At 43.6% G+C, this 23,401-nt stretch overlaps 1 protein-coding gene across 1 annotated transcript in view; it reads right to left on the bottom strand.

Moving 5' to 3' along the window:
* MYO9A (myosin IXA) overlaps positions 1–23,338 on the bottom strand; it is a 183,430-nt gene extending 160,092 nt beyond the window's left edge. Inside the window, exon 1 of the mRNA XM_040601411.1 lies at positions 23,280–23,338. The gene's annotated coding sequence lies outside the window, so the exon portion shown is untranslated. The remainder of the gene's footprint in view (positions 1–23,279) is intronic.
* Positions 23,339–23,401: the final 63 nt, after the last annotated feature.

Genomic DNA, 23,401 nt, shown 5'->3' on the forward strand with positions numbered 1-23,401 from the left:
TATTCAATCTCAAAATTAAGCTGTCAAGTAAGTGTCACAACACAAGCGTGTTTAAACTCAAAGAGGAGTGTTCTGAATGCATCAGGACATGAAACCAAAACCAAAAGCCATCTTACAATCTAAAAAGTACTGAAAAATCCCTTGAATTATAGATGACAGCTTCACTAAAAATAGTCATTGTCAGCTACCTGGAAACACAAGCTCCGTAGTTCTCTGAAAACATTAATATCTAAAAGAAGGAAAAAAAAAAAGGCAGTGGAACTATCCAAGTGTTTAACAACACACGACATAAAAATATTTCAAGGATGATATTTTACCAATATTGATATTCTAAAACTGAAGAGATAGCTTATTTGAAATACCACCAGTATTACATATTCCACCACTGTTGGCACAGTTAGTGCTTTTGGCACCGATCTCCACACTGCAGCTTGTCTTTTTGTCCACTTAGCCCTAACAGCAACAAAGGCTCCTATACAAATCTGATTTTTTCCCCATTTTTTATCTTGTTTCCGAGTTCTGTAGATGCAGCTCTCAAGGATACTGTGAGAGCTGCAATCAATGGCTACTTTAATTGTTCATTATATACCTGAAGTCAGCTCTGAATTTCATGTGAAGGACTAAGAAAACTAAGTGCTATCCTGGCATTGCTCTCCACTTTTTTTAAGAGGGAAGGCAAGAACTGGTCGGACTACAGAGACAAAGTTATTTTGGTGAATTAGAGACCCTGTTAATAAACAGAGGCACAGTATGGCAACATGTAAAAAGTTTTTGCCTCCACTGCTCATCTAGAGCAAAAATACAGGAGGAAGTCAAGCTGCATTGCTTTTCTTGATGGAGTAGATACACTGACTGAAGCCTGCAGAAATTCAGCAATGTTCGGTGACTGGTACCAGGGAATCGATGCATCCATTAGGGATGCCATAATTCACCTTTTTAAAATGAAAGAAGCAGTAAATGACCAAGGATGTACAGCAGATGCTGTGACACAGCACAGGGCCATAATAAACATGGATTTTAGGGTGCCTCTGATACCCTCTGGCTTTTATGGGGGTTCATAAACCTTTTGCTGATTACACATCACTGATAAGGATTAGGAAGAGCACCCCAATTTCCAAACCTGCCAAGCAGATAAATCCATACAGTCACCCAACACAAAGCAGGACAAGCAGAACCTACAAAGATTAAGATGACACCAGTGGACAAAGAAATACATGGACTTTACATTTCATTTGAATCTTCCCAGCTTTGGGCAAAAGCTAGAACAACACAGCAGCTTAGATCACAGTTTCATTCTTACACTTAAGTAACAGCTTCCACCTTAACCAGCCAAGTTAGAGCTCAACACAAAATAGGGTAGCAGAGGAATGCAGCTGTTGAGCAAATGAAATTCAACAGCAAACCCTGGAAAATAATTATTTTTTTTAATCACCACATTACTCCAGTAAGGTAAGAATTAAGCCAACTGATGTAACAGCCTAAATCTCATTATGTTCTCTGAAAAAAAAAAATCATTTCATCTGGAGGTTGGAGATCTGGTTTCTTTGCACATCAAGCAGCAAAAATGTAAATATTCACAAGACTGCCAGTGGAATGATTTCAATGCTGCAGTGGGCACACACTAAATCCGAGCATATTCGGTTCAAACTAGCACAATGCATTTGCTTTTTCTCTTCCGTTCAGTGCCTTGTACTTCCACGTGTCCTCCCCTGTCTTTAGAAGGACTATTTTTCCACCCACAATAAGAGGCAGAGGGTGATCCTCCCACTTTTTTTTTTTTTTGCTATTGGCAGGCATGATTTTTCATTATGATAGTGCGCTTCTACAAAAAAAGAAATTCTGACCAGGTCCATCCCCAAAAAGATTAAAACAAACGGTCCTTAAGCACACAGCTCAGGCAATCTGCACCAATAGAGGTCAAGCATCCTCAGATGGTTTAAGAAATTAGACAGCAGATTGCAACAGCAAAGTATTAAACATCTCAAAGATAATTCCACATACCAAGCAGAAACATCATGGGGAGAAAGAGAAGCTCTTTTAAGGCAAATCTGCAAAACTGCTTCTTTGACATCTGTTCGTGCATTTACAGGGCAGCTCACAAAGCAGCTCCGGTGACAGCATCTGCCCTAATTGCAGCCAGCGGATAATCGCACTTATCCTGAAATGGGGTGCCAAGTGCAGTATGAGGAAAATCTCTATTCTGCCTCATATATTCATTTTCTTTGAAACCTGCTATAAATCTAAAGCCTCCCCTAAGATATTTTGGGGTTAAACATTTCTAAGGTGATTCTTCTAATTATTCAAGGACTATTAGCTTCAGTTGCAGGGTTATTCCCAGAGAAAGTCATCAGCCCTCCTCAGCTTTTACTTTCAACCACGCACCGATCCATCTCTCCCAATTTCTCTTTTCTACATTCAAGGGGAAGCAGAGGCACCTCTTCCCCACAAAGCATAAAGCAATCTCTGTATCTCAGTACAGAAATGCCATCAATTCCATCTCACACAGGAGATGAAACAGACGTCCTTCCAAAAACTGCAGTACACATGGGTTTTAAGCATCTTCCTTTGTACAGAATAGTAGCAGTACATTTCAGATACTTTGATAGTCTGAAGATTCCATCAGTAACAGAAAGACACTTCTGCATATAACAAAGCTGCACTGAAGAACTGAATATAAACATAATCGGTAATAATATAAAAAAAGCTTCAAGAAACTTATGACTTTTAGAGAGCAACCAAATAGCTTCCACAAGCTCAAAATGACTTCTAGACCTTGTTTTCCACCTCCAAATGTCTTAGGAGAAGGGCTTGTTACAGCAAGGTCCCTCATAATGTTCACCTGTTTCTGTAGGGGAGCTTTCATTTGATCCAATCACTATAAACAAATTAGTTCCACAAGCAGACCATAGTTCCCAAAATGTTGCCCCAACTCTTAATATTTTATCAGGTATACTGAACATCAGTGTATAGTGATGAGAACCACAAGCACACAGAGCAGGCTTTACTAAGACCGTGAGTCCACCCAAAACCAAGCAAGGACCACTGTGCATCTCTCCACCCCAGCAAACCTCACCAGCCTCACGCCCTGTAACAGACAGAGCAGGACCTGTATTTAACACACACCACCACACCAGCCTGGCATCCCTGCCCTTGGCAGGGGACAGGACACAGCCAAGGTCAGCCCTGTGTTATCTGAAGAAACTGAAATGCAATGCCGATTGTAGTTGAACAGGCTCAGATAACACAGCTGGTTTCATTTCTACCTTTTATTTACACGAAGGACAATTGAGATGGGAACTGCAGGCACTCCACAATATTCAGATCTAAAAGGTTTCCACAAGCACATCATCACCTAGAAAATATATGGCATCTTCTCTGATACCAAAAACTTATTTATGAGAATCACACATCAGTCATAAGAGAGAAACCATACTTTTTGCCACTTGAAAATATGATGTAAGATGACAAACCTCTCCCTAAAGACACCAGACCTCAATACAAAACCAGCTTCCCAGATCCTACCTAAAAAAAGTTACATCATTTACTTCTCTCAAGTTACTCATTTTTTTATTCGTATTCAGCAACATTGCAAATATTTCAGCTGGAATAGTTTCAGTCTTCTGCATGCATCTTGCCTATCTTTTTTGGACTCAAAATATTTATTTCAAAATGCTTGTCTGCCAACTATATCAACATGCCTAGAAGTTTCACAAGAATTGTTTTATTTAGAGCAGAAATTAAGTAAGGGAACCATAAAGCATTTTAGCCAAACACTTTTAGATTACTACGAATTATTCAGCTGGCACATGGCCAGCACAACTCTCCACATGAGAAAAAGAGGTCAGGGAAATCCAGTAGGCAAAGCAAGGTCATTATGAAACCGGGGGGGGGGGGGGGGGGGGGGGGGGGATGATGTGGGGATTCAGCAACAAAATAAAATAATAATTAAAAAAAAAGATCTAACCTATTGGTTTTTGCAATTACTTGCTCGCCTATTGGTTTTTGCAATTACTTGCTCTCCATTTCACTGGCAGAATTAGAAACATTAGGACAGCACGCTGGCCACAACAGGCAGTTGCCTGGGGCCATAATAAGCCATCCTCTCTACCATCACCCTGCAGCAATAACGTGTCCTGGAGCAGATGCTGCCTCTCAAATCTCATCACACAGCGCTCGTCCCAAGATTAGCTGCAAGCACTAACACAGTTGGAAGAAGGTGTGGGTGTGTTACTCCTGCAAATTTAACAATACACTAAGAAAAAATTAAAAAGGCCATTATGAGACACACTGATCTCCCACGGAAAGGTTTTTGAGACGTCTCAGTTGATTAGATAAATGCCAAGTTATGGCTAATCAACACACATTGTTCAGAGGACCGAAATAGATCTCCTTATTTCTTTACTGTCACTGACATTTATACACTGTCTGCTTTTTGGTTTGTTTTTTTCTTTTTTTTTTTGAAAGGTAAGATGATATGAAGAGTTCTTTCTGTTCCTAACAGTCCCATCCTCATGTCACACACACTCATAAAATGCTGTCCCTGATATACCAAGTCTACCTGTATCACATACACAGGGATCACAGACCACAGTTTGGATCAGAAACCTGCGATTTAGCTGACTTTTCAGGATAGAAAACTTGTTTCCTATCTTATTCCATCCTCAGCTCAAAAGTCACTTTCTGCAGAAAAATTATTTCAACCAGTTTAGGATTACTATTCTTATCTATACTTTCTGCCTGCAGGCAGAAAGAAATCCAAAGTTTCCTGGACATTTAAGGGCACTGCTGTTTTTCATGCTGTCTGTACTCAGGGTCTGACAGACACAGGGGAACCCATTTGTTGTATTCTTCATTGTCCTCGTTGACTTTACACTTGAGCCTCATAGATTTTTGCCTTTGCTTGAGCCTTTCCAATCATCACCATTTTGACTTAAACAACCATGCTTAACCCTAACCTTTAAAGAATGATCAGGTTTGAAAGGCAATTTTTAAAAGAATGAGGGCTTTTTGTTGCCTTTTTTTAAACATGTTTCTCAGAAAGAGAGAATTGAGGATTTATTTTAATTTTCAAATGAAGAGTGAAACACAAAACCAAGTTATTCACCCTCATACTCTATAACCTGCTGGTTTGGGATTTCCCCCCCACCCCCCATCAAAAGTCACCCCAGGCTCTCAGGTTTTCATGAGGAAGGTACCTTCTGCATCTCCATCTTCCAAACTGCTAAATCCACTAAATCCAGTAAAGGGATTCCCTATTTTATCATCTAACCCATCCACATCCCACCTTGGAAGTCTCCTTTAGCACCTTTATCCCTGTGTCACTTAGATCTCAGCTGCAGTCCTGAATCAGCTGGGTAAAGGTTTCAGCTTCAATAACCTAAAATACAGCAACGGATTTGATGGAAAAGTTGTTTCCAGTGATTATATACCAATCTTTTTAATTGCTCCATTTATTTTCTAATGCCAATTATTAGCAGCCGTATTTTCGTAGCATTACAAGACACCTTTCTCTACCAAGACTTAAGATCATTATGTAAATTAAAGGACATTAATTTCTACAAAAGCAGTAAAAATAAGTCCACCATGGGAAAAAAAAGCATTTTCTCTGCACTATCTGGTCAAGTTAAAATTTCACTCAGCAAATACCAACTTCTCTAAACAATAAAAAAAATCCTACCACCATACTGGCATTCTGGTTTGAATTCTAACAAGTTCCATTCATCATTAAAAAAAATCAAATTTTAATAAAAAAAACCCAAACCCTAAGGAAGCGTGCACAAGGAAGAGGGAATTTCCCAGCCTAAGTTACCAAATGATCCTACTGAACGTTTTTCCCTCCAACCTTCAGTCACATCTTTAGCCTAAGGACAACCTCTTAACACAAACCACTTTAAACAAACTTCTGTATTTGTTTAAAGAAAGAAAGTTTCAATGTATTTAGTACCATTCATATCCTGCTACATTTGTCAACTTCTGTACATTGGTCCAGTGATTTAAGTAAATTTGTGAAGCCTCAGCAGCAGTCCGCACTTGCAGCCAAGTTCATTCTTCAGGCACCTATTGTGATTTGCCAGATAGGAAAAAACCCCATATCCTTCCAAAAGAGATTGGGCTGTCTCTGCATACATAATTCAGTTTTCTAATTTACATTTACAGTTAGCTATGACAATTTCAGCACGAAAGATCCTGCTTTGCCTTGATCCTTCAAATTCACTGCAATGCGTACAGCTACTGCATGAACTCCTACCTTCCCCAATCACTAACATTACAGAAACAATGGTTTAGAAGTCGCTTTTCAAGGAAATATCCCACTAGTGGGCAGGGGGGTTAAGTAAGTCTAAGAAACACTTCCAGAGTGACTGCATGATCTCCTTATCCTCACATCCAAGGTGTCATCCTTCCTGGCTCCTCTAAAAGACAACAGGAGACAGCACCTTCAGAAAACACAAGTCATCTCAGAGCTTCTGAGAACGGCGTATGCCTACCCCTGTTACCTGAAAGACAGTACATATTTGCATCATATGGTAAAGTAAAATATATAAGCATAATTATCCCTCCAAAACGCCTTAGGGAACATATGGTATGGAAATGAAACTGCCTTAAATCTATTAACTTGGCTATGTGATGAGATCAACAGAAGGGAGCGTGAAAAAAATGTTTTAAAATATATTCAGTGTAGGATCACACAACTAAAGCACATTCATCATCCGGACAACGTAATGACACTAGGAAATGAGCTAAGTAAATCCAAGATTGAAGTTCCATTTTCTGAAGTGCATCTGTTTGGCTCATATCACCATGAACCTCATCATTTAGCCATGCTGGTTTTCATCTCAGATGCAAAAGATGCAAGAATACAAATCAAAAAGGCTTCTCTGACAAGCAGCCATGGAAAACACATCTAATTTGGTTTTATGAGTAAATAATCTGAATCCCAGCAGGTCCTTGCCACAGTCTCCACGCGAGTATGCAACGGATTACATCTTGTTTCAGGTTGACCCTTACTGGTTTGCCAGGTCTTGCGTTTTTGGTGTGAAAGATTGTCAGTCTTCACCAGTAAAAAACCAGCTGGTTTAATTTTCCCTGAAGCAGATGAGAAGCACTGGATCAAGCCAACTAAACCAAGGGGGACAGCACATTCCTGCAGAGGAGGTAACACCCTCCACTACGCTCCTTCCCCGGGCTCATCTGGCCATTGCTTGCGATTGGAAATGAGGAAAACCAGAACTGAGGCGGGCTTACCACAGAGCCAGTCAACTGAAAGCGCTTCCAGGGATGGCGAGTATTATTTACACTTCACATGCCAACAGCACAAGCAACTGGCCCAAAATCTGGCTGAATATGACCACAGTGGGACTTCTGACTTTGGGTCAGTCAGGTAGAGAAGGGGTTGGCGTCCTCCAAATGAGTCAAGTGGAGGCCCATCACACCAACCACCAGAAATGCTGCTAGGCTGAGGGGCCTACAAAGCAACCAATACAGAGATTTAGGGAAATTTCCAAAGGGAAGCATGCATCACCTTGTCTGTCTTCTCCATGCCTCAGGACTCTGGTGACCTTTAAAGTTCAGCATTAAGGTGGACAACACAGGCAGATTACTACACCAAAACCAACCAGAAGATATTGGGAAGTTTTAGTCCCGTGATTCTGACAGCAAATGTCTGCAGGAGCACAAGTGAGAGGAAAACCAAGCAAGACCTAAACACACAGAAGCTCTCAAAAATAATATACAGATATTTTATCATCTATTCAAATTGAATTTTGAATTACCTCCACCGAAATTACTTAAGTGGATGTCTACTTTGTATATCATGCAACTTGACTCCAGCATGCTGATCTGGTACTGATTTTGTCAAGCTACAGCCTGCTACATCACACTCCCATCTCTTTTGGTACCCCCTTATCTCCCTGAGGTTTTGCTGGTCCCTTCACTCTGCACTACAACCAGAGCAAACCAAAGCACCGTTACACACGAACACAAAGAACAATTACATCAGATCAGTATCAAAGCCACCAAACGGCGGTATTAGGGCACTTGAAATATGAATTAGGAGAAATACAAAGCAGAGAAGGTTAGCTAATGAGTTTACACAGAAATATGATGAAGTGAGAGCAGTTTACTTCATCTCCCATAACATGACAAAGAACTTAAAGGTCGGGGGTTTTCCAGATTCATCTTGAGCACAGCCATGTTATAGGCTTGGTTGCTATGCTTTTGCTCTTAAAGGGGGTGTCCTGGTGTTATTTTATAAATGATTCCCCCTTAATGTAAAGCTGCAACAAGAATTTTGTATAAGGACAGGAAGAAACCTCCTCTATCTGCAACGCCTGCCATCTCTACCGTAGTGCTGCCTCTCTCATCAGCTGCAGGACCACCTCTTCTTCCCCCACTTCACCCCAAAAAAATCCAAAAAATCCACCTCACAACTGCCATCACTCTGGAAAGTCATGAAGACACTTTAGAAATACCTCATTTACCATGATCATTGTTTTCCCTTGTGCCTATGCTTTCCAAGCCTGAACAGAAGTAAATACACACCAGCCACCTTCCAACCCCGATACCATCTCACCCCAGCTTGGAGGCTCGGTGTAGCTTGACTCACTTGTTATGCTCAACCGCTGAAAACGCTCGACCTCCAGGACCCCTCTGCTCTGGAGCAGGATGGACAAGTGGCTTTACTTGCAATGGCAACAATCTGCTTCCGACTCCCCATAGTCATCCTCCTCCTCCTCCTCACCAGGTTGCCAGACTGCGTAGGCACCGAGGGAACAGGCTGCACCTTTCAGCCATGGCGCTGGAAGCCCTGGGCTCACGCGGGAGCTGCCCACGGACACCAGACTCCTTATGCATTTTCTGCATGCATGCTGTAGGCAGCACCAGAAATACCGTCCACACAGAAAAATGGGAAAATATTTTTTTTTTTGTGATGGGGAAGAAGCCATCTAGCTAAATCCAGCTTTGTCTGGAGGCAGGAGTGCCCGCTCTCTGCAACAGGGGTAATTCAGGAATGCTGATAAGTCTGTTCTCTGTGCATAAACAACCTATGTTCAAGCACAACCGCTTTATCTCAAGTGAAGGATCAAGCTCTTGGTGGCAATGCCCTAATATTTGTCTACTCACTTATCAAGCAGGAGCCTTATTACAAAGGCTAATTCAAGCAGAGATTAGATTTCATGGATGAAGGAACAGACAATAGCATCAGATATTCTTCAAACACCAGTAAATAACATTAACGCAAGTGCCACTGCTGCATGTTTTTCACCTAGACAATGCCTTAAGCAAACAAAAAATCCACCCTGGTACCTCAAAGCTAATCTTCCCAAACACTTCATATTTCATTGCAAAGACATCACCTCGCTTCTCTCCGCCAAGAGCAACTACAAATAGTCTGCAGGAAGCCACTAATTTCCTGAAAAGAGGGTTAACCGAGAATCATAGGAAACAGAAAATTAAAGCTGGGTATAACACTTGACTAGGCTAAGCATACCATAGCAGGGAAGAAAAAAAAAAAATAGTTCACAGCACTGGGCATGACCAGAAATCTAAACCCATGCAAAATTAAATAAGACTATTTAAACCACTAACCCAGACCTAACAAAGAATTACCTTCTTCAGCATACTTGCCTAAAGAAAGCCACTTTCCATGCTCAGGTACAGCTTTCACATGTAACTACCTAAAGCCGACGATCTAAAATCTTAATTAGAAATACAGCCAACTTAGTTGTAAGATATATCGAGCACCTCACAAAACACAATGCCTTTCAGTTAAGTGCTCTCACCTAAAGGACTAATTCAGAAACTGAATAGAAAAAATGAAGTCAGCAATGCAGTGAAATTCCACTTGCTCAACAGTTGTGCGGACAGATCAGAGACACATGGAAAATCAACCTGTCACTCTGTGGGAAACAATACAAAATAAAAATATGAAGCTTTGATGACTTTGAGGGGGGAAAAAAAAAGTAGGAACCTCTGTTTAAGATGTCCTAAATTGTCACAAGACACATGCAACACGAGAGGGGGGAAATGCACAGACCAATGTATCAATTCCAGCTAAAAAAGTAAGAAAAAATGCTTAAATAAGTATTATAGCAGCCCTCCGAAACTCCAAGGATTGCACAATATAGATGGAGAATTAGGAGGTGATATGAAAACCATAACAGCTCTGTGCTGTGGACTTGGTCATGCTCATGAAATAACCAAGAAGTGAGTGAAGGAAAGAAACATATATGCAATGTGACAGCAAAAGAGAAACCAGAGTGATTGGTATTTAAAATGCCACTGTAAATAAAAATTGAGGAGGGTAAACCTGACGGGGGGGGGGGGGGGAGGAAGGTCAAACTCCCTTCTCAGGCATTTATCTCAGCCGGTGGAGCAGCGTCCCTCTGACAAGGGGAAAGGCAATCTTACCCTGCCCCAACCTGCCAGGACATTGCAGCAAAAATCATTATTTTTTTATACAGGCGCGTTGCTCTTCTCTTGCATCCTAATACATGTTTACTGAATTAGCTTTGCATTTTTTATCTGTACCTCTAAGGCTCTTCCTTGTGTATAACTTAAGATCACTATCAAGAGGTTGACTCCTCTGCCAGCTCAGGATGCTGATCTCCATTTCCAACCCATCAAGGAAAAAAACCAAAACACTCCTTTAATGATTTTCCAACTCTCCCATCACACATTTGAATGAGGCAGCCTTTAAGTATTTATACATCCTTTTCATATACTCTCAAGCTTTTCTCTCCCTTACACAACACCTACAAAACAGAAATAACCCACAGCCAAAGGCTGTAGGTGTGCCAAGACCCTGCACTATATATATTTTTTTTTTGTCACCTTCTTTGGTGTAGAACCTATGGATCCATTTTGAATGATGGAGTTGCAAACAACTTCCACAAGAGATCTGGGGCTGCAACTACGACACGCAGGCAACACAATAAACAAGTCGAATAAGCCTAAAAATACTATATAATACTGTAAAACGTTTATAGAAACCTACAAAACACTGACAATATGTTTCAGTTGAAAAAATATCTAAAACCAAAAGTAGAGCTCACAAGAAGGTTCTTGCATCAAGTCAATGGTGACATCTGGTCCTGCAGATCGATGTCTTCTCCTAGGTCCAGCTGTGCCTTTCCGTGCTGGCGGCACCATCCTAAACTCCTCCTGCTGGAACTGCTCATACTCCTTGCTCTGAACAAATACGCTTAAGAGAAAAAAATTACTCTTCAGAAGTTTAAAGTTAACTTGATTTAACCAAAATGAGTGAGAAGCATTTATATGGTTGGCTTTACCAAGAGAACAAACGTGAGAAGGGCAAGAGTCTCTGCTGGCATCACAGCCCTAAGCAAAGCACATCTCTTAGCCTAAGACTTTTCTAACTGACACACTAAAACCCTACATAGCAGCTCTACAAAAGAGACTAAAAAATGAAAAAGTGTTCTGCTGATTGTACCATTGATCTCAAAGGGCCTTTTCCAACCCTTCCCCAGATGGGCAAGACCCTCTGGACAAGCACATGTCTTGCTCAAAGCAGCAAGCAGAAACCCTTCTCACCCTCAGGATGAATTATTCAAGTTTATCATTAATTTCCTTGAGATTTAGGCACATCTCACCATCTTCTGCACAACAAGAGATCCCAGGACCAGAAAAACAACCTTCACTCAAGGAAGATCTTGGTTCAGCTCTGGTTTGAAAGCACAGGCTGCTCCTTTGATGCCCTGCCAGATGTAGCCTCCAGTAAGGAAGCCCGGGATAAGTCACTCCACCAGCAGAAGGAATTTGCCAATCTGGGCTGAAAAGCACAGATAAAACTTGGGATTTTTCTCCCTGCCTTGGCATCTCCACTTCTGCACAGCAATTCTCGGTCATTGCATGCTGCCAGGCAGGCTGTCCAGCAAAGGAAAAGCAAAAATACACGGCAGAAACAGGGAGGGCCTGCCAACCAAGGCTTTTTTCCTAAAGACAGAAAAAAAATGAGACAAGAGGGTGTTAAGGGACTGAAAGGATCATCTGATAAGAGCACCATAAAAAGCTTTTTTTTTTTTACTGACTTGCATGAATTCCAGTTGGCATAGGGGTTTATTGCTTTCCACACCTACAGAGCTAGGAGCCAAGAGCTCATACCACTTCACCTCTTTAAATACTGTGTCCTCTAATCTGAGTTAGTTCATACATAAATCCAGAAAAAAAAAAAACAGTTTTTAAACCCATAAAACAGCCTCAAGAAGTTTAGCCCCAGTTTGCTCTTCAACTAGGGATAAAACACATCCAAAACGAATCTATTTTATGGTTAGATAAGATGCAGGGGGCAAGGTAGTCTTTTTATGAAAATATAACTTCTTGAGTATTAAAGACTTAAAACTACCACACAATTTTTCCCCACAGAAAATCCATTTTATTCAATGGTTGGAGGCAAGGCATTTCTTTGCTTCATTCACTACCACAATGTATTGCTATTCAACAACATATTAAAGAGAAAAAACAGTAGTAACATCTCCTCTGCCTTTTCAGTTCAATTTGGCAGTTCTGGTAATAAAACTACTAATTCAACATGTTCTTTACTTAAACCAAGCCAAAACTGCAGACCATCTGCTGTAGCTGCCGACCTTGCTCCACACTACAGCATTTGAAATCTCACTCCATGCCTTTTTTTTTTTTTAATCTATTCAGCCCAACCACTAATTTAAAGGAAACTGTGCTGGATGCTCTAATTGACCCCGCTCTCTTCCTTCCCCAGTTTGTCTCTATAATTAGCCCTTCCCAGCTCAGCCCAGCTAAGGGAATCAGAAACCTTTCTGAGCCACACCCTGCAGACCACAGCCACTGCCTCATAATGGTTTTGCCCCCCCCAAAAAAAAAAATCAACATACACTGCAGCATTAACCGCTTCAGATCAAAAATAAAATTTGAAAATATGACAAAGGCAGGAGCAAATGTGTATTCACCATTTTCAGGCCTGGTGTAGTGAACGATGGAGCTAACCCAAATGAAAATTTCACCTGCAACAGGAATCCCTTGGGCATACTTTGTAACATGAGCAAAATACTTGTTTACCTCAAAAATACAGTTGCACAGCTGTCCAAACTAAATTCACCTACCTAGGACTTGCACTGCTGCATATCTCAGCACACACATGAAACAGAATAATTCAGTTCTGCGTTAAGGCACCAGAAGGACCCACATCTTGTTTCTTGAGAAATGAGAAAGCATGAAGAGAATGAGGAAAGGAAATACATTAAAAAAAACAGTCTTATCAGCAAGTAAATGCCACCAAAGAAAAATTACTTCCCTACTTACCTCTACAATGGGCAACAATTCCTACCAGGTGACCTGAGTTGTGGTTATTTTTAGGTCAATGGGAAAAAAAGAAAAACCAACCAATCCCAAAACAGTAACAAAAAAAAAACCTCCTAAGCCCAAGAAAACACACGGAACAGTTTAGGTCTGGATTTGCAGAGCTGCTGAGCATTGAGAAGTGCAGAACGAAGCAGCAGTCCTCAGCGCTGCCAGCAAAAGCACACAGGGTGATCTCAAAACCTGCAGGTCTAAGCTGGCCTGACCCATGTCCTCCGTGTCACCATGGCATCTCCTCTCTTGGTCGTCACATAAGGATTGTACTAAGCCTCATGTAACAATCCAAAACTAAACCAGAGGAATTTTTTTTGTTAGTTTTGAGCTTTGTTTCCTCCCATTTCATTTCTGTCATCTCTAAATTTCCAAAAGCACCCAGCTCAAGAGTGTGTTCCTGAAGATTCAGCACCCCAAGGTCTACAAAGCATGATACCGATGTGCACCAAGTCCCTAACTCCCTATTTCTGCTCAACTTTCACACTTGACCTTGCAGCTTTACAATCGTTTTGCACCCACAAAGCTTTTTTTGTTGCATGGAGTTGAGAAAGCAAAACAGTTGCATTTTGTTATGATTAATTAGTATTACCAGCTGAGACTGAAGTTCTCTTCAAATCCATCAGCAGCTGTCCACTAAATATTATCCTGGCATTTCAGAGCTACAGCTCCCCAAAGCACACAAATACGCATACTTCCAACAACGATGAGGAATTTCAACGTTTATGCATTTAGAAAATTAAATTGCAGCTGACGGGAGTCTCACTAATAGCAGCAGCATCTGAACCTGTAATGATCCTTCACCTAAGGAAAATTGTTCAAGTTTTTTGAATACTTGTCCCCTCTACCCCCTGAAGAGCATACCTGAAAGAAAAGTATGTAGATTAATGCTCCCAGAAAACCTAAACAGCAGAAAAGTTGATCCAGAAAAAAAACAAAAAAAACCACCACACACCAAAAACCAGACCATACTCCACACAGAAGACTGTCCATACTCGAGTAAAAATAACTTACAAATAACACAGAAAAACTGCACCTAAAACACATTAAATACCTGTCTGCAAGTTTTAAGGTTTTTTTTTTTTATTTTGGGCTTGAAAGAAGAGCTAGGATTCCATTTTTACTAAAAATAAACACTACACAAGAGAAGATTGCAATCTCCCTGCCACACAGCTTGAGTCACCAATATCAGGCACTGAACTACCTTTAGATTGAGGTTTCAAAATGAGTTTTGCATGTAATTGAAAATGGTTTGTATTTAGCACTGGAGATCTCACACTGGGGCCATTCGCTAGACTACAACAACTGCATAAAACTCATTCAGCTTTTACTACTCAAGTTTCACATCTTCCCGCACAAAACAAAAATGAAAGCAGCATTCAAGTAGGACAGCTGCACGGAAGAGAAGCAAACCACAGGAGGAAGACCCCAACGTTGCTAAAAACCCATCCTGCAAATGCTCCGAGTGAGATTCATACCTTCCTTCAACAAGAAAAAAATACAGGAAAATATTCAGGCAGAGGTTTTTCTTCTCTTTGTTTCACTTTTCAGATCTTATTCCTTTCCAGCAAAGACTTTTAGGTGAGAGGATGAATTGTCAATACCACAGACGTAGACTTCAGTGCTCACTTTTTTCTCTGTTTCATTATCCTCACCCCATATTTGCTGGAGGTGCGCTCCTTTTTTAATTTATTCTTCTTTTTGTCCTCCCATTTATTGTATTGCTCACCACAACAGCAACAGCTCTAGAGAGGTATTCATATCACATAAATGGAGGGAGAGGAATAGAAACAGAACACACAGTACAGCTGAACTCAGAAACAATATATTTGAAGGCAGGCCTGCAGCTCCCCTCCTGTAATGAAAAAGGGATTTGAGCCTGAAACCGCACACGAGTCCATGTCTCTTCAACTGAGCGGCAGCAAACCTGGCAGGGCAAGCAATGGGCAGCTGCTAAGTCATCTTTCTTGACAATTTCTTAAGAGATACCATTTCAGCCTTACAAGAAGAAACATTACCACTAATATTTATTAATGCTAATGAATTCCTTACATCAAATCACTGCAGATTGCAGTGAAATCAGACATGTGTTTGGGGACATCTACAACTGTGCTTTGAAACAGGTCCTGTCCTTGGCACAGTCAAGATGGGCTTGGCAATCTCACTAGAGTTGAGCAAGGTTATGCAGTGAGCAGAAAAGGCATGTTCCTGTTTATAAAATCCTACCTGCAGACTTCTCAGTTGCTTTTGGTTAGCTCATTCTGTTCATAGTTGAGGAATACTCTTAAGATTCCTCGTTATCTGCAGCAGGCACCTCAAACCTGACCTCTGCTCTGCATTGTCCTCCTATCTCCTCGATTACCTTCCAGGCACGGTGAAGTGCCTCCAGATAAGATTATCTGAGGCGATGGCCACAGCACACAAACCTGCTCTTCTGACATGAAACGCAGGCGCCTGCCTGCGCAGATCAGTCATGCAGCGGTCTCGCCATGAAGGATGAGGCATGCAGCATGTGCCCCGGTTGCTCACCGAGACACTTCACCCTGCTCTGCAGACAAGGTGCCACTAATCCAGACTGAGCCACCGGTCCACTACATCTCTCTCCAGTAAGCCCTTCCCGCTGCAGGGCTCTATTTTCCGATGAAAAGAAGCAGAAGCAGCAGTGGCTCTGCCTTTAAGCAATGTCAGTCCAAGTCCCTTCTTCAAGCAGGAGTTGTTCAGCCACCCTTAACACCACCAGCAGCAACAAAACCCACGAAATTATCTCCCATTTACTGAGCAATTGGTGAATTAAGGAGCAGGGACCGGCTCTCCTGCACTTTACATTTCTCAAAAAAAACAAATCCAGAGGGGTTATTTACCAACATAACCTCCCTCTTCCAAAAAACGCTTATTCTAAAGTCTTTAGAAGTTGGTTGGCATTGTTTTAATCAAGTGCTACATTTCTAATGATCTACTGCATTTCATTATTTATTTATTTTTTGCCTAATGGGACCACATTCCTTAACAATTAAATCATTTACTAATTCCTCCCAGGGGAGGTTGTCCTATGCACTCAACAAGCATAAACCAACCTAACAGTTCTTACACAAGTACTGTAAAAGTAAAAATCTTCATGTTTTTGAGAATTTTATTTCAGTCTACGTATTTATGTGAAGTATGAAAAGACAGTAGACTTACAGAAGTCTTCTAAAGTAAATATTTTCAGTTAACTTGTTTTAAGTTCATCCCTCAAAACCAACCACGTAGATGCAGAATACAATAAAAGAATTCTTGGCGGTCTATCAAAAACATTCATTGTCTGGGTTGGTTATAAAGCTCAGGTTTTTCAAAGTTACATCTGTATGGATTAGATACTCCACTTCCATTAATGTTCAATCATGATGTATCATATTCATGTTCCAACACCTTTTTAAAGGTCATGCTTTACAAGTAATAGAAGACAGTCATAAGAATTTTGTTTAAAAAAAACAGCACAGAGGCTGTCAGATTATCAGTGTTTGATGGATAAAAGCAAAGATCCTGAACAGGCATCTGAAGGAGGCATAACTCTATGATTCAAGGTCATTAGCAGGGTATACCAGAAGTTACTCAAGGTGGAGAGATCAGCAAATAAGGCTCACAAATTATATTGAAATCCATATTTTTGCTATTTTTACATTAATAAAGGTGATAATTGAAGCAGCAGCAGGAGAAAACCTGTATGATCAGTTAAATCCTAAATAAACAGTTAGCTATCAAAAAGTAAAGGTAGTGAATAGCAGCCCACTCCACACCAAATGCAGTACTACCGTGCATTACAATCTGTGTATTTTAAAACATATTTTTCCTTTGCTACTGCACACAGTATCCAAGTGGGACAGACCACTGCTCTGTTCCCCCTCGGCCCGAACCGGTATTTGCAGTAACTCCTACGAGCCGAAGGATGGAAACCGAGATAACCCCTCTAAGAGGAGCTGAGCACCTGAGTGTTCAGCATTGGGCCCCTCACTGCAGGAGGGACGTGGAGGGGCTGGAGCGTGTCCAGGGACGGGCAGCGGGGCTGGGGCACCAGTCTGATGGGGGAGCTGGGGGGGGTCAGCCTGGAGAGGAGGGGGCTCGGGGGGGACCTTCCCGCTCCCTGCAGCTGCCTGGCAGGGGCTGTAGGCAGGGGGGTCGGTCTCTGCTCCCAAGGAACAAGCAACAGGATGGGAGGGAGCGGCGCCAAGTTGCACCAGGGGAGGGTTAGATTGGATCTCAGGAAAAACTTCTTCCCCGACAGGGTTGTGAGCCCTGGAACAGCCGCCCAGGGAAGCGGTTGGGTCACGCATCTCTGGAGGGGTTTAAAAGACATGCAGCTGCGGTGCTCAGGGACATGGTTTAGCGTTGGGCTTGGCAGCGCTGGGTTAACGGCTGGGCTTGATGATCTCAGAGGTCTTCTCCAACCTAAATGGTTCTATGGCTTTATCCAGTCTGAACAACTGAAAACACCAGGGTTGAAAGGGCCTGACCCAGCCCTCCCCTCCAGGGGACATACCTCCAGCCAGCCTTTTCCTAGGGACTTTGACACCAACAGGGATTTTATAAACCTCTGAGACCTGGAAGAGACACTTTAAATGTACACCAGAACCCAGTGGCAAGGTGAAGGAAAACCACAGCAGAGTTATACCCTCATCTTGCTTTAAGGCAGGCACACTGCTGCAAGAAAGCAATAACACTCAGTAGCTGTGAGACAAGAGCTTAGATGAGGTGCAGCTGGCTGAGCCTCCCCACTCGCTCATCTCACATCAACAGTGAGAGGGTGCAGCTACGGGGACCCTATCAATATTCCCAGGGCAGGATGGAGAGCTGCATCTCAAAGGGTCCAAGCACACTCCAGCTCATACCCGAGTGCTTTATGCAGGAAGAATACAAGTATCTATACCCAAACTCAGACATATTGTTTATCTGACCATACAACAGCAGGATAATTTGCTGCCTCACCAGCTCACGTAGCTCCTATCCTCTTTCTCTTCCATGACAGCACCGTGTGCTGAGACTACAAGTTCCTCAAGACAAGGAAAACTGCTGGGCATCAAGGCTGGTTTGTACACAGGGACAACGTGCTTGAGCTGAGGTGAGAAACAGAGCCAGCCTCACCACTTTCCTACCCCCGAGTATCCTCAGCACACCACAGGCTTTCCACTCTTAAGACTCATCTCCCTTGACGGATGACTGGCTGGCAGGAGACCCAGCTCTGTCTCTTCACAAGGCTCTTAGTGAAACCACAACGCAAGATTTTAATGGTGGTGAGGAATCAGGGGAGTAAGAACAATCCTTAAATCAACAGGGGTTTACTTATTTCATTTTGCCTAGAAAAATGGCATATGACCATTCCACCTCCAAGGAATTTTCACCAAACCGGTACAGAGCCAGACACCTGCCTACTTTGGGCTGATTATCAGTAAGTCAGCCCGGGCAAGGGCTATCCCCGTTCCCCTCCCAAGATTAACTTCAGCCAGGACAGATCCTCTTTCAACTGAAGCCTGCTACTAGATCAGCTTAATGAAACCATGGAAATGCCATGTAAAGTGGCAGTTTGACATGCTGGCAAGTGGAAGACTGTGGATCATGTATAATCTTGTTCTCCTTGGACACTTTCCACCCAACGCAGCTCAAACTGCTCCTTTTCCCTTCTCTTCTTGCAACCTGCAAACCACAGGTGGAAGACAACAGATGTGAAACATCTAAAGCCATGAGGAACCAGGTCTGACTTTGCAGCCAACCCTGCTGGGAGCAGGATTTTGGACCAAGTGACCTCCTGAGGACCTTTCTGATGCAAGTGATCCTATGGTCCTCCATTGGAAGAAAGTGATGGAAAGGAAAAAAAAACAACAAAAAACCCTTCGAAGCAGCAATACACAACCAGGTAGCATAAAAAATTATGGGTGGTTTCTTAAAAAAAAAAGTGTTTGTGGCAAAGGCATACAGCTCCCACTTTATGACTTTTCCATAGGTAGCCATTGCAGGATTCCTCCCCACAGGAAAAAGAAAAAGCTACCATGATGACCAGCAAAGACATAACTCTTCATAATATTTTAAAAATAGATACACAAAAGGGTTCAATTCTAAAAATCACTGTTTAATACACTTCCCTTCTGAATGTTTATATTTTCTGAGGTCATATAGTTTGTTGAGTTTGCTTTTAATGTGTAATTCCAAGACACAAAAGTTAAGACATTGACACTATACAGGAGTGAGACATACATCACACTGTGGCATTCAGCCTGCCAAGCACAGTAGCAAGACTTTAATATTAGAGTCACACAGAGAAAACAAAGACTATTCAATTTTCCTTTTTTCCTGTTGTTATCCATTATCTGGCAAGTTTCACATGTTTGGTCTATATATTCTGAACCCTGAACACCTATGCCTTCACACATATCCCCAAAGCCTATGGAAAAATTTGGCCTGCATAGAAGAAAAATAAATGACCATAAAAATAATTTCAATTGTGATCATCTATAGATATCCTGTCAGCAGCATTTCACCTTTACAAATCAGTAAGAAACCCACACCTAAGCTTTGTGACAATCTCAGCCATCTAACCTGAAAACACAGCAGAATATTTTTGCAGCAGGAACCCAAACAAATTAACAAGCTTCTTCCCAGAGGAGGGAACTACCCAGACAACCAAAATTTCCAATTATACTGCTTTTGTCCAGAGGAATGCTAGAGAGTCTTGAATTTGCAAACTTAAGCCACGATCCTTTAAATATTTATGCTCATGTTTACTTTTTAGAGAAGAAAGAAATGCTGTTCACTTAAAAGGAAGTTAAGCAAATGCAGACACGCAGGACCCGAGCCTGAGAAAACAGGGTAAGTGCATCTTTTTAACCTCAACACAAAAAAGCACCCCGCCTTCCAAAGCTGGAACCGCACCTACCCATCCTGGGGAGCCAGACTGCACAACCTGGGCAAGAGCTTCACACACTACGTAACGAATGGGCCTTCAACCTCAGGGCAACGTGACAGCAAAAGAATCCATCTGAAGCCAACAGGATTCCTTCCCGCAGACAGCAGCTCTTCTCAGGCGCTCAGTCTGCCTTAGTGCTCCTCAAGTATCTCACGTGCAAGTGGGACTGGAATCCTATTTTATTTACAAACCAATTGGACCCAGGAATTTCTGAAATAGAGTTTGACCAGCTAAGATACTCCAAGTGGGTCAACGACCTTGTTTTCTTCCTAATAAATGTATTTCTAAAGGAATTATGTTCAAAAGCTCCACAGTTTAGAGCAAGAACTAGAATTTGGCAGAGAACTGCCATGCTATGCTCACCAAAAAACACCACCCCAAATGGCTTTAGAAACTCTTGGATCACATTTGCTCAGTTTTGCTAGATTCAAGGTATTTAAGGCTTCAGGACTATGTGGCATGCCTCAATCCCAAGGCTATGACGGCGAATCCTGGTCTTCCTCACCAGCTGCCCAGTGGTGCCAAGCTGAAAAACCAGAGGCGGGACCAGCACCATCCCTGTGCTCCCAGTACTCCCCCTGCAGACTTGCAGGTGATGCCGAGGAGCAATCAATCCATTCTCCCACCCACAACCAGACACCCACCTTCCAGCAATCAAGCATACACAGGTGATTACAATTTCTAGTACAGCCCTACCTCAAAACCAACTAAATTAAGGGTGCGCAGGTAACCTCAGGTTTCACATTTCCCAAGCTTCTGACCCCACATGCTTCACATTCTCAGAGGTTTTCTTGCAAACACGATGAACACTCACTAAAATCACCATGACCATCTAGATAAAAATAATTTAGGCATAAAACATTTAGACAGATTTTCCTAGCAAAGGATCCTGAAGGTTTACTAGTCTGAGTTTTAGATGGCATATATAAGCGCCAACATTTGTGTAAGATATTGCAACAGCAGATATGTCAGCCATTTGATACCTTTCAACCTTAAAATGCAGCTTCCCCACCCCAAAAAAAAAAAAAAGAAAAAAGGTAAAAATGGGGTAAAAATGTGAACTTTATAAACTGTAACTGCAGCTGCACAGAAGAAAGAACTCTGAGACAGCCTGCAAAACTGAGCCTACAATATATATATTTATTTTTTTTTTTTTTTTTTTTTACACAAATAAATAGAATCATGGAATTCAAACAAAGCTTTTTTCAGGTTTTTCAGAGGTGCCACTGCTGGGCCACTTGCTTTTCAATATTCAAAAATGAAACATTGCTAAAGCCATCCTGATTTTTATATGATTGCAATAAATAAATAAATTTAAAGTTGCATCATCACTGATAGCCCAGGAAACAAAAGCTTATTAGTCCTGTGCCAGGGCTGCTGAATTACCTTCCTTACTGTCAGCAGCAAGACCAACAGCCTCCAAAATAGTCTTGGGGATGAAAAATCACGGCTAGGAGTGAGAGCGAAGGCTGTGAGAGCCTTCACGAGAAAAAAAATGCAAAGAAAATCCTCTTAATTGAAAAAAATAATTAAAAGATGAGAAAAGTCACTGAAATGGATGAGTTTGCTCAAAAACGCAGGAGAAATAATTATCGCATGACACCAGGACGATGGGCCGAAAAGAATATGCTCTGCAGTAGTAACGCAGCCTCTGTGACCCCAGCCGGAGCGCCGGTGCCCGCAGTTAAGCCGAGCTGGGCCAGGCCGTGCCCAAGCATCCCACCGCCCGCCACCACCGCGGCCACGCACATCTCCTCTCCTGACGAGGAGACAACGGTCCCCTGTCATTTCCTAGCACTCCCCTGGGGGAGGAAAAAAAAGTCAGGAAAACGCCTGATCCAGACAGAAACCTGTTTCTCCAACTACTAATCTATTTATGAAGCAACTTATTAGAGTGCTTCGTTATTGATCCAGCCAAACACCGTGCTGTCTTCCCTCCCCGCAGCAGGCACTCTCCTCCTTCCTCTGCCGCTACGTGATTATTTTTTTATACGCCGATGGGCAGGGTAACGCGCTGCAGCAACGGACGTGAAAGCCATGATTTCTGCTGAGCTCACGCTCCTGACTTTGTTAATCTCAGCTTGATTTCAGGATATGAAAACGTAAATGGAGGAGGAGGAAGCCGATCTATAAGCAGAAGGGCAGCAAAGAGCCCGGCCCTGAACTTACAGCAGGTCCTACCGCCAGTCACGTCGGGGGAGATATTTTGGGGTTTGGGGGTGGGGTGGGGGTTAAAGCAAAGGCCGATTCGCCTACATTTAGGAAAATTCCAGAAAAAAATACCGACTATTTCAACCTCCCGGGGTGCAGCGCTCCCGTGAGGGTCCGGCGCGCCGGGGAGCCGAGGCAGCCGCCCCTCGGTGGCGGGAGGGAGCCGCGGGCTGGCGGCGTAACGGGCGGCCGCCTCGCACCGCCGGCGGGGCCGCCACCACCACCGCGCCCACCGCGGCGCCCATCGCCGTGGCGTCGGGCCGCCCCCCTCGGGCAGCCGCCGACCACGGGCCGCAGGTGACACTGCGGGAGCTAAAGCCCCCCCCGCCGCTACCCCGGCCGGTTCCTTCACGCCTCGCGCGCCCCACCCGCCCCACGACGGGCGCCAAGGGCAGCGCACCGACACCGGGGGCACACACCGCACCGGGGGCACACAGCGGCCGCCCGTGCGCGCTCCCACGCGTGGGGAGGCCGCCGCGGGGCCCGCGGACCGGGCAGCCGCTGCACCGCGGGGTAGCCACGCGTGGGGGGCTTGCCGGGCCCAGCCACCCCTCCCCGCTGCGGGAACGCGGGAACCCCGCGCCACCGGCGGGGCTCACCCCACCTCCGCCAAACAAAGGCTCCGCACCGGTACCGCGCGATGTTCCACCGCGCCAGCGGGGTTCGCCTCACTCCGAGCGGGGCGCGGCGGCCCCGGCCCCGAGCGGCGGCTCCGCCCGCGGGCTCCGCTCCCCCTCACACACACCCCCACCCGCCCGGGGCCACCGCCCCTGCCGCCGTCCCACCGCCTCACCTGCCTGCCGGGGCGCGGCGCGCCGCCCGCCGCACTGAGGGGCCGCCGAGGGGCTCGCGCGGGCGCTGCGGGGCCGGGGCAGGACCGGCCGCTGCCGCCGCCGCCGCCGCCGCCCGGGCGCT

Source organism: Falco naumanni, chromosome 7, assembly GCF_017639655.2.
Source record: "Falco naumanni isolate bFalNau1 chromosome 7, bFalNau1.pat, whole genome shotgun sequence".
NCBI classification, from domain to species: domain Eukaryota; kingdom Metazoa; phylum Chordata; class Aves; order Falconiformes; family Falconidae; genus Falco; species Falco naumanni.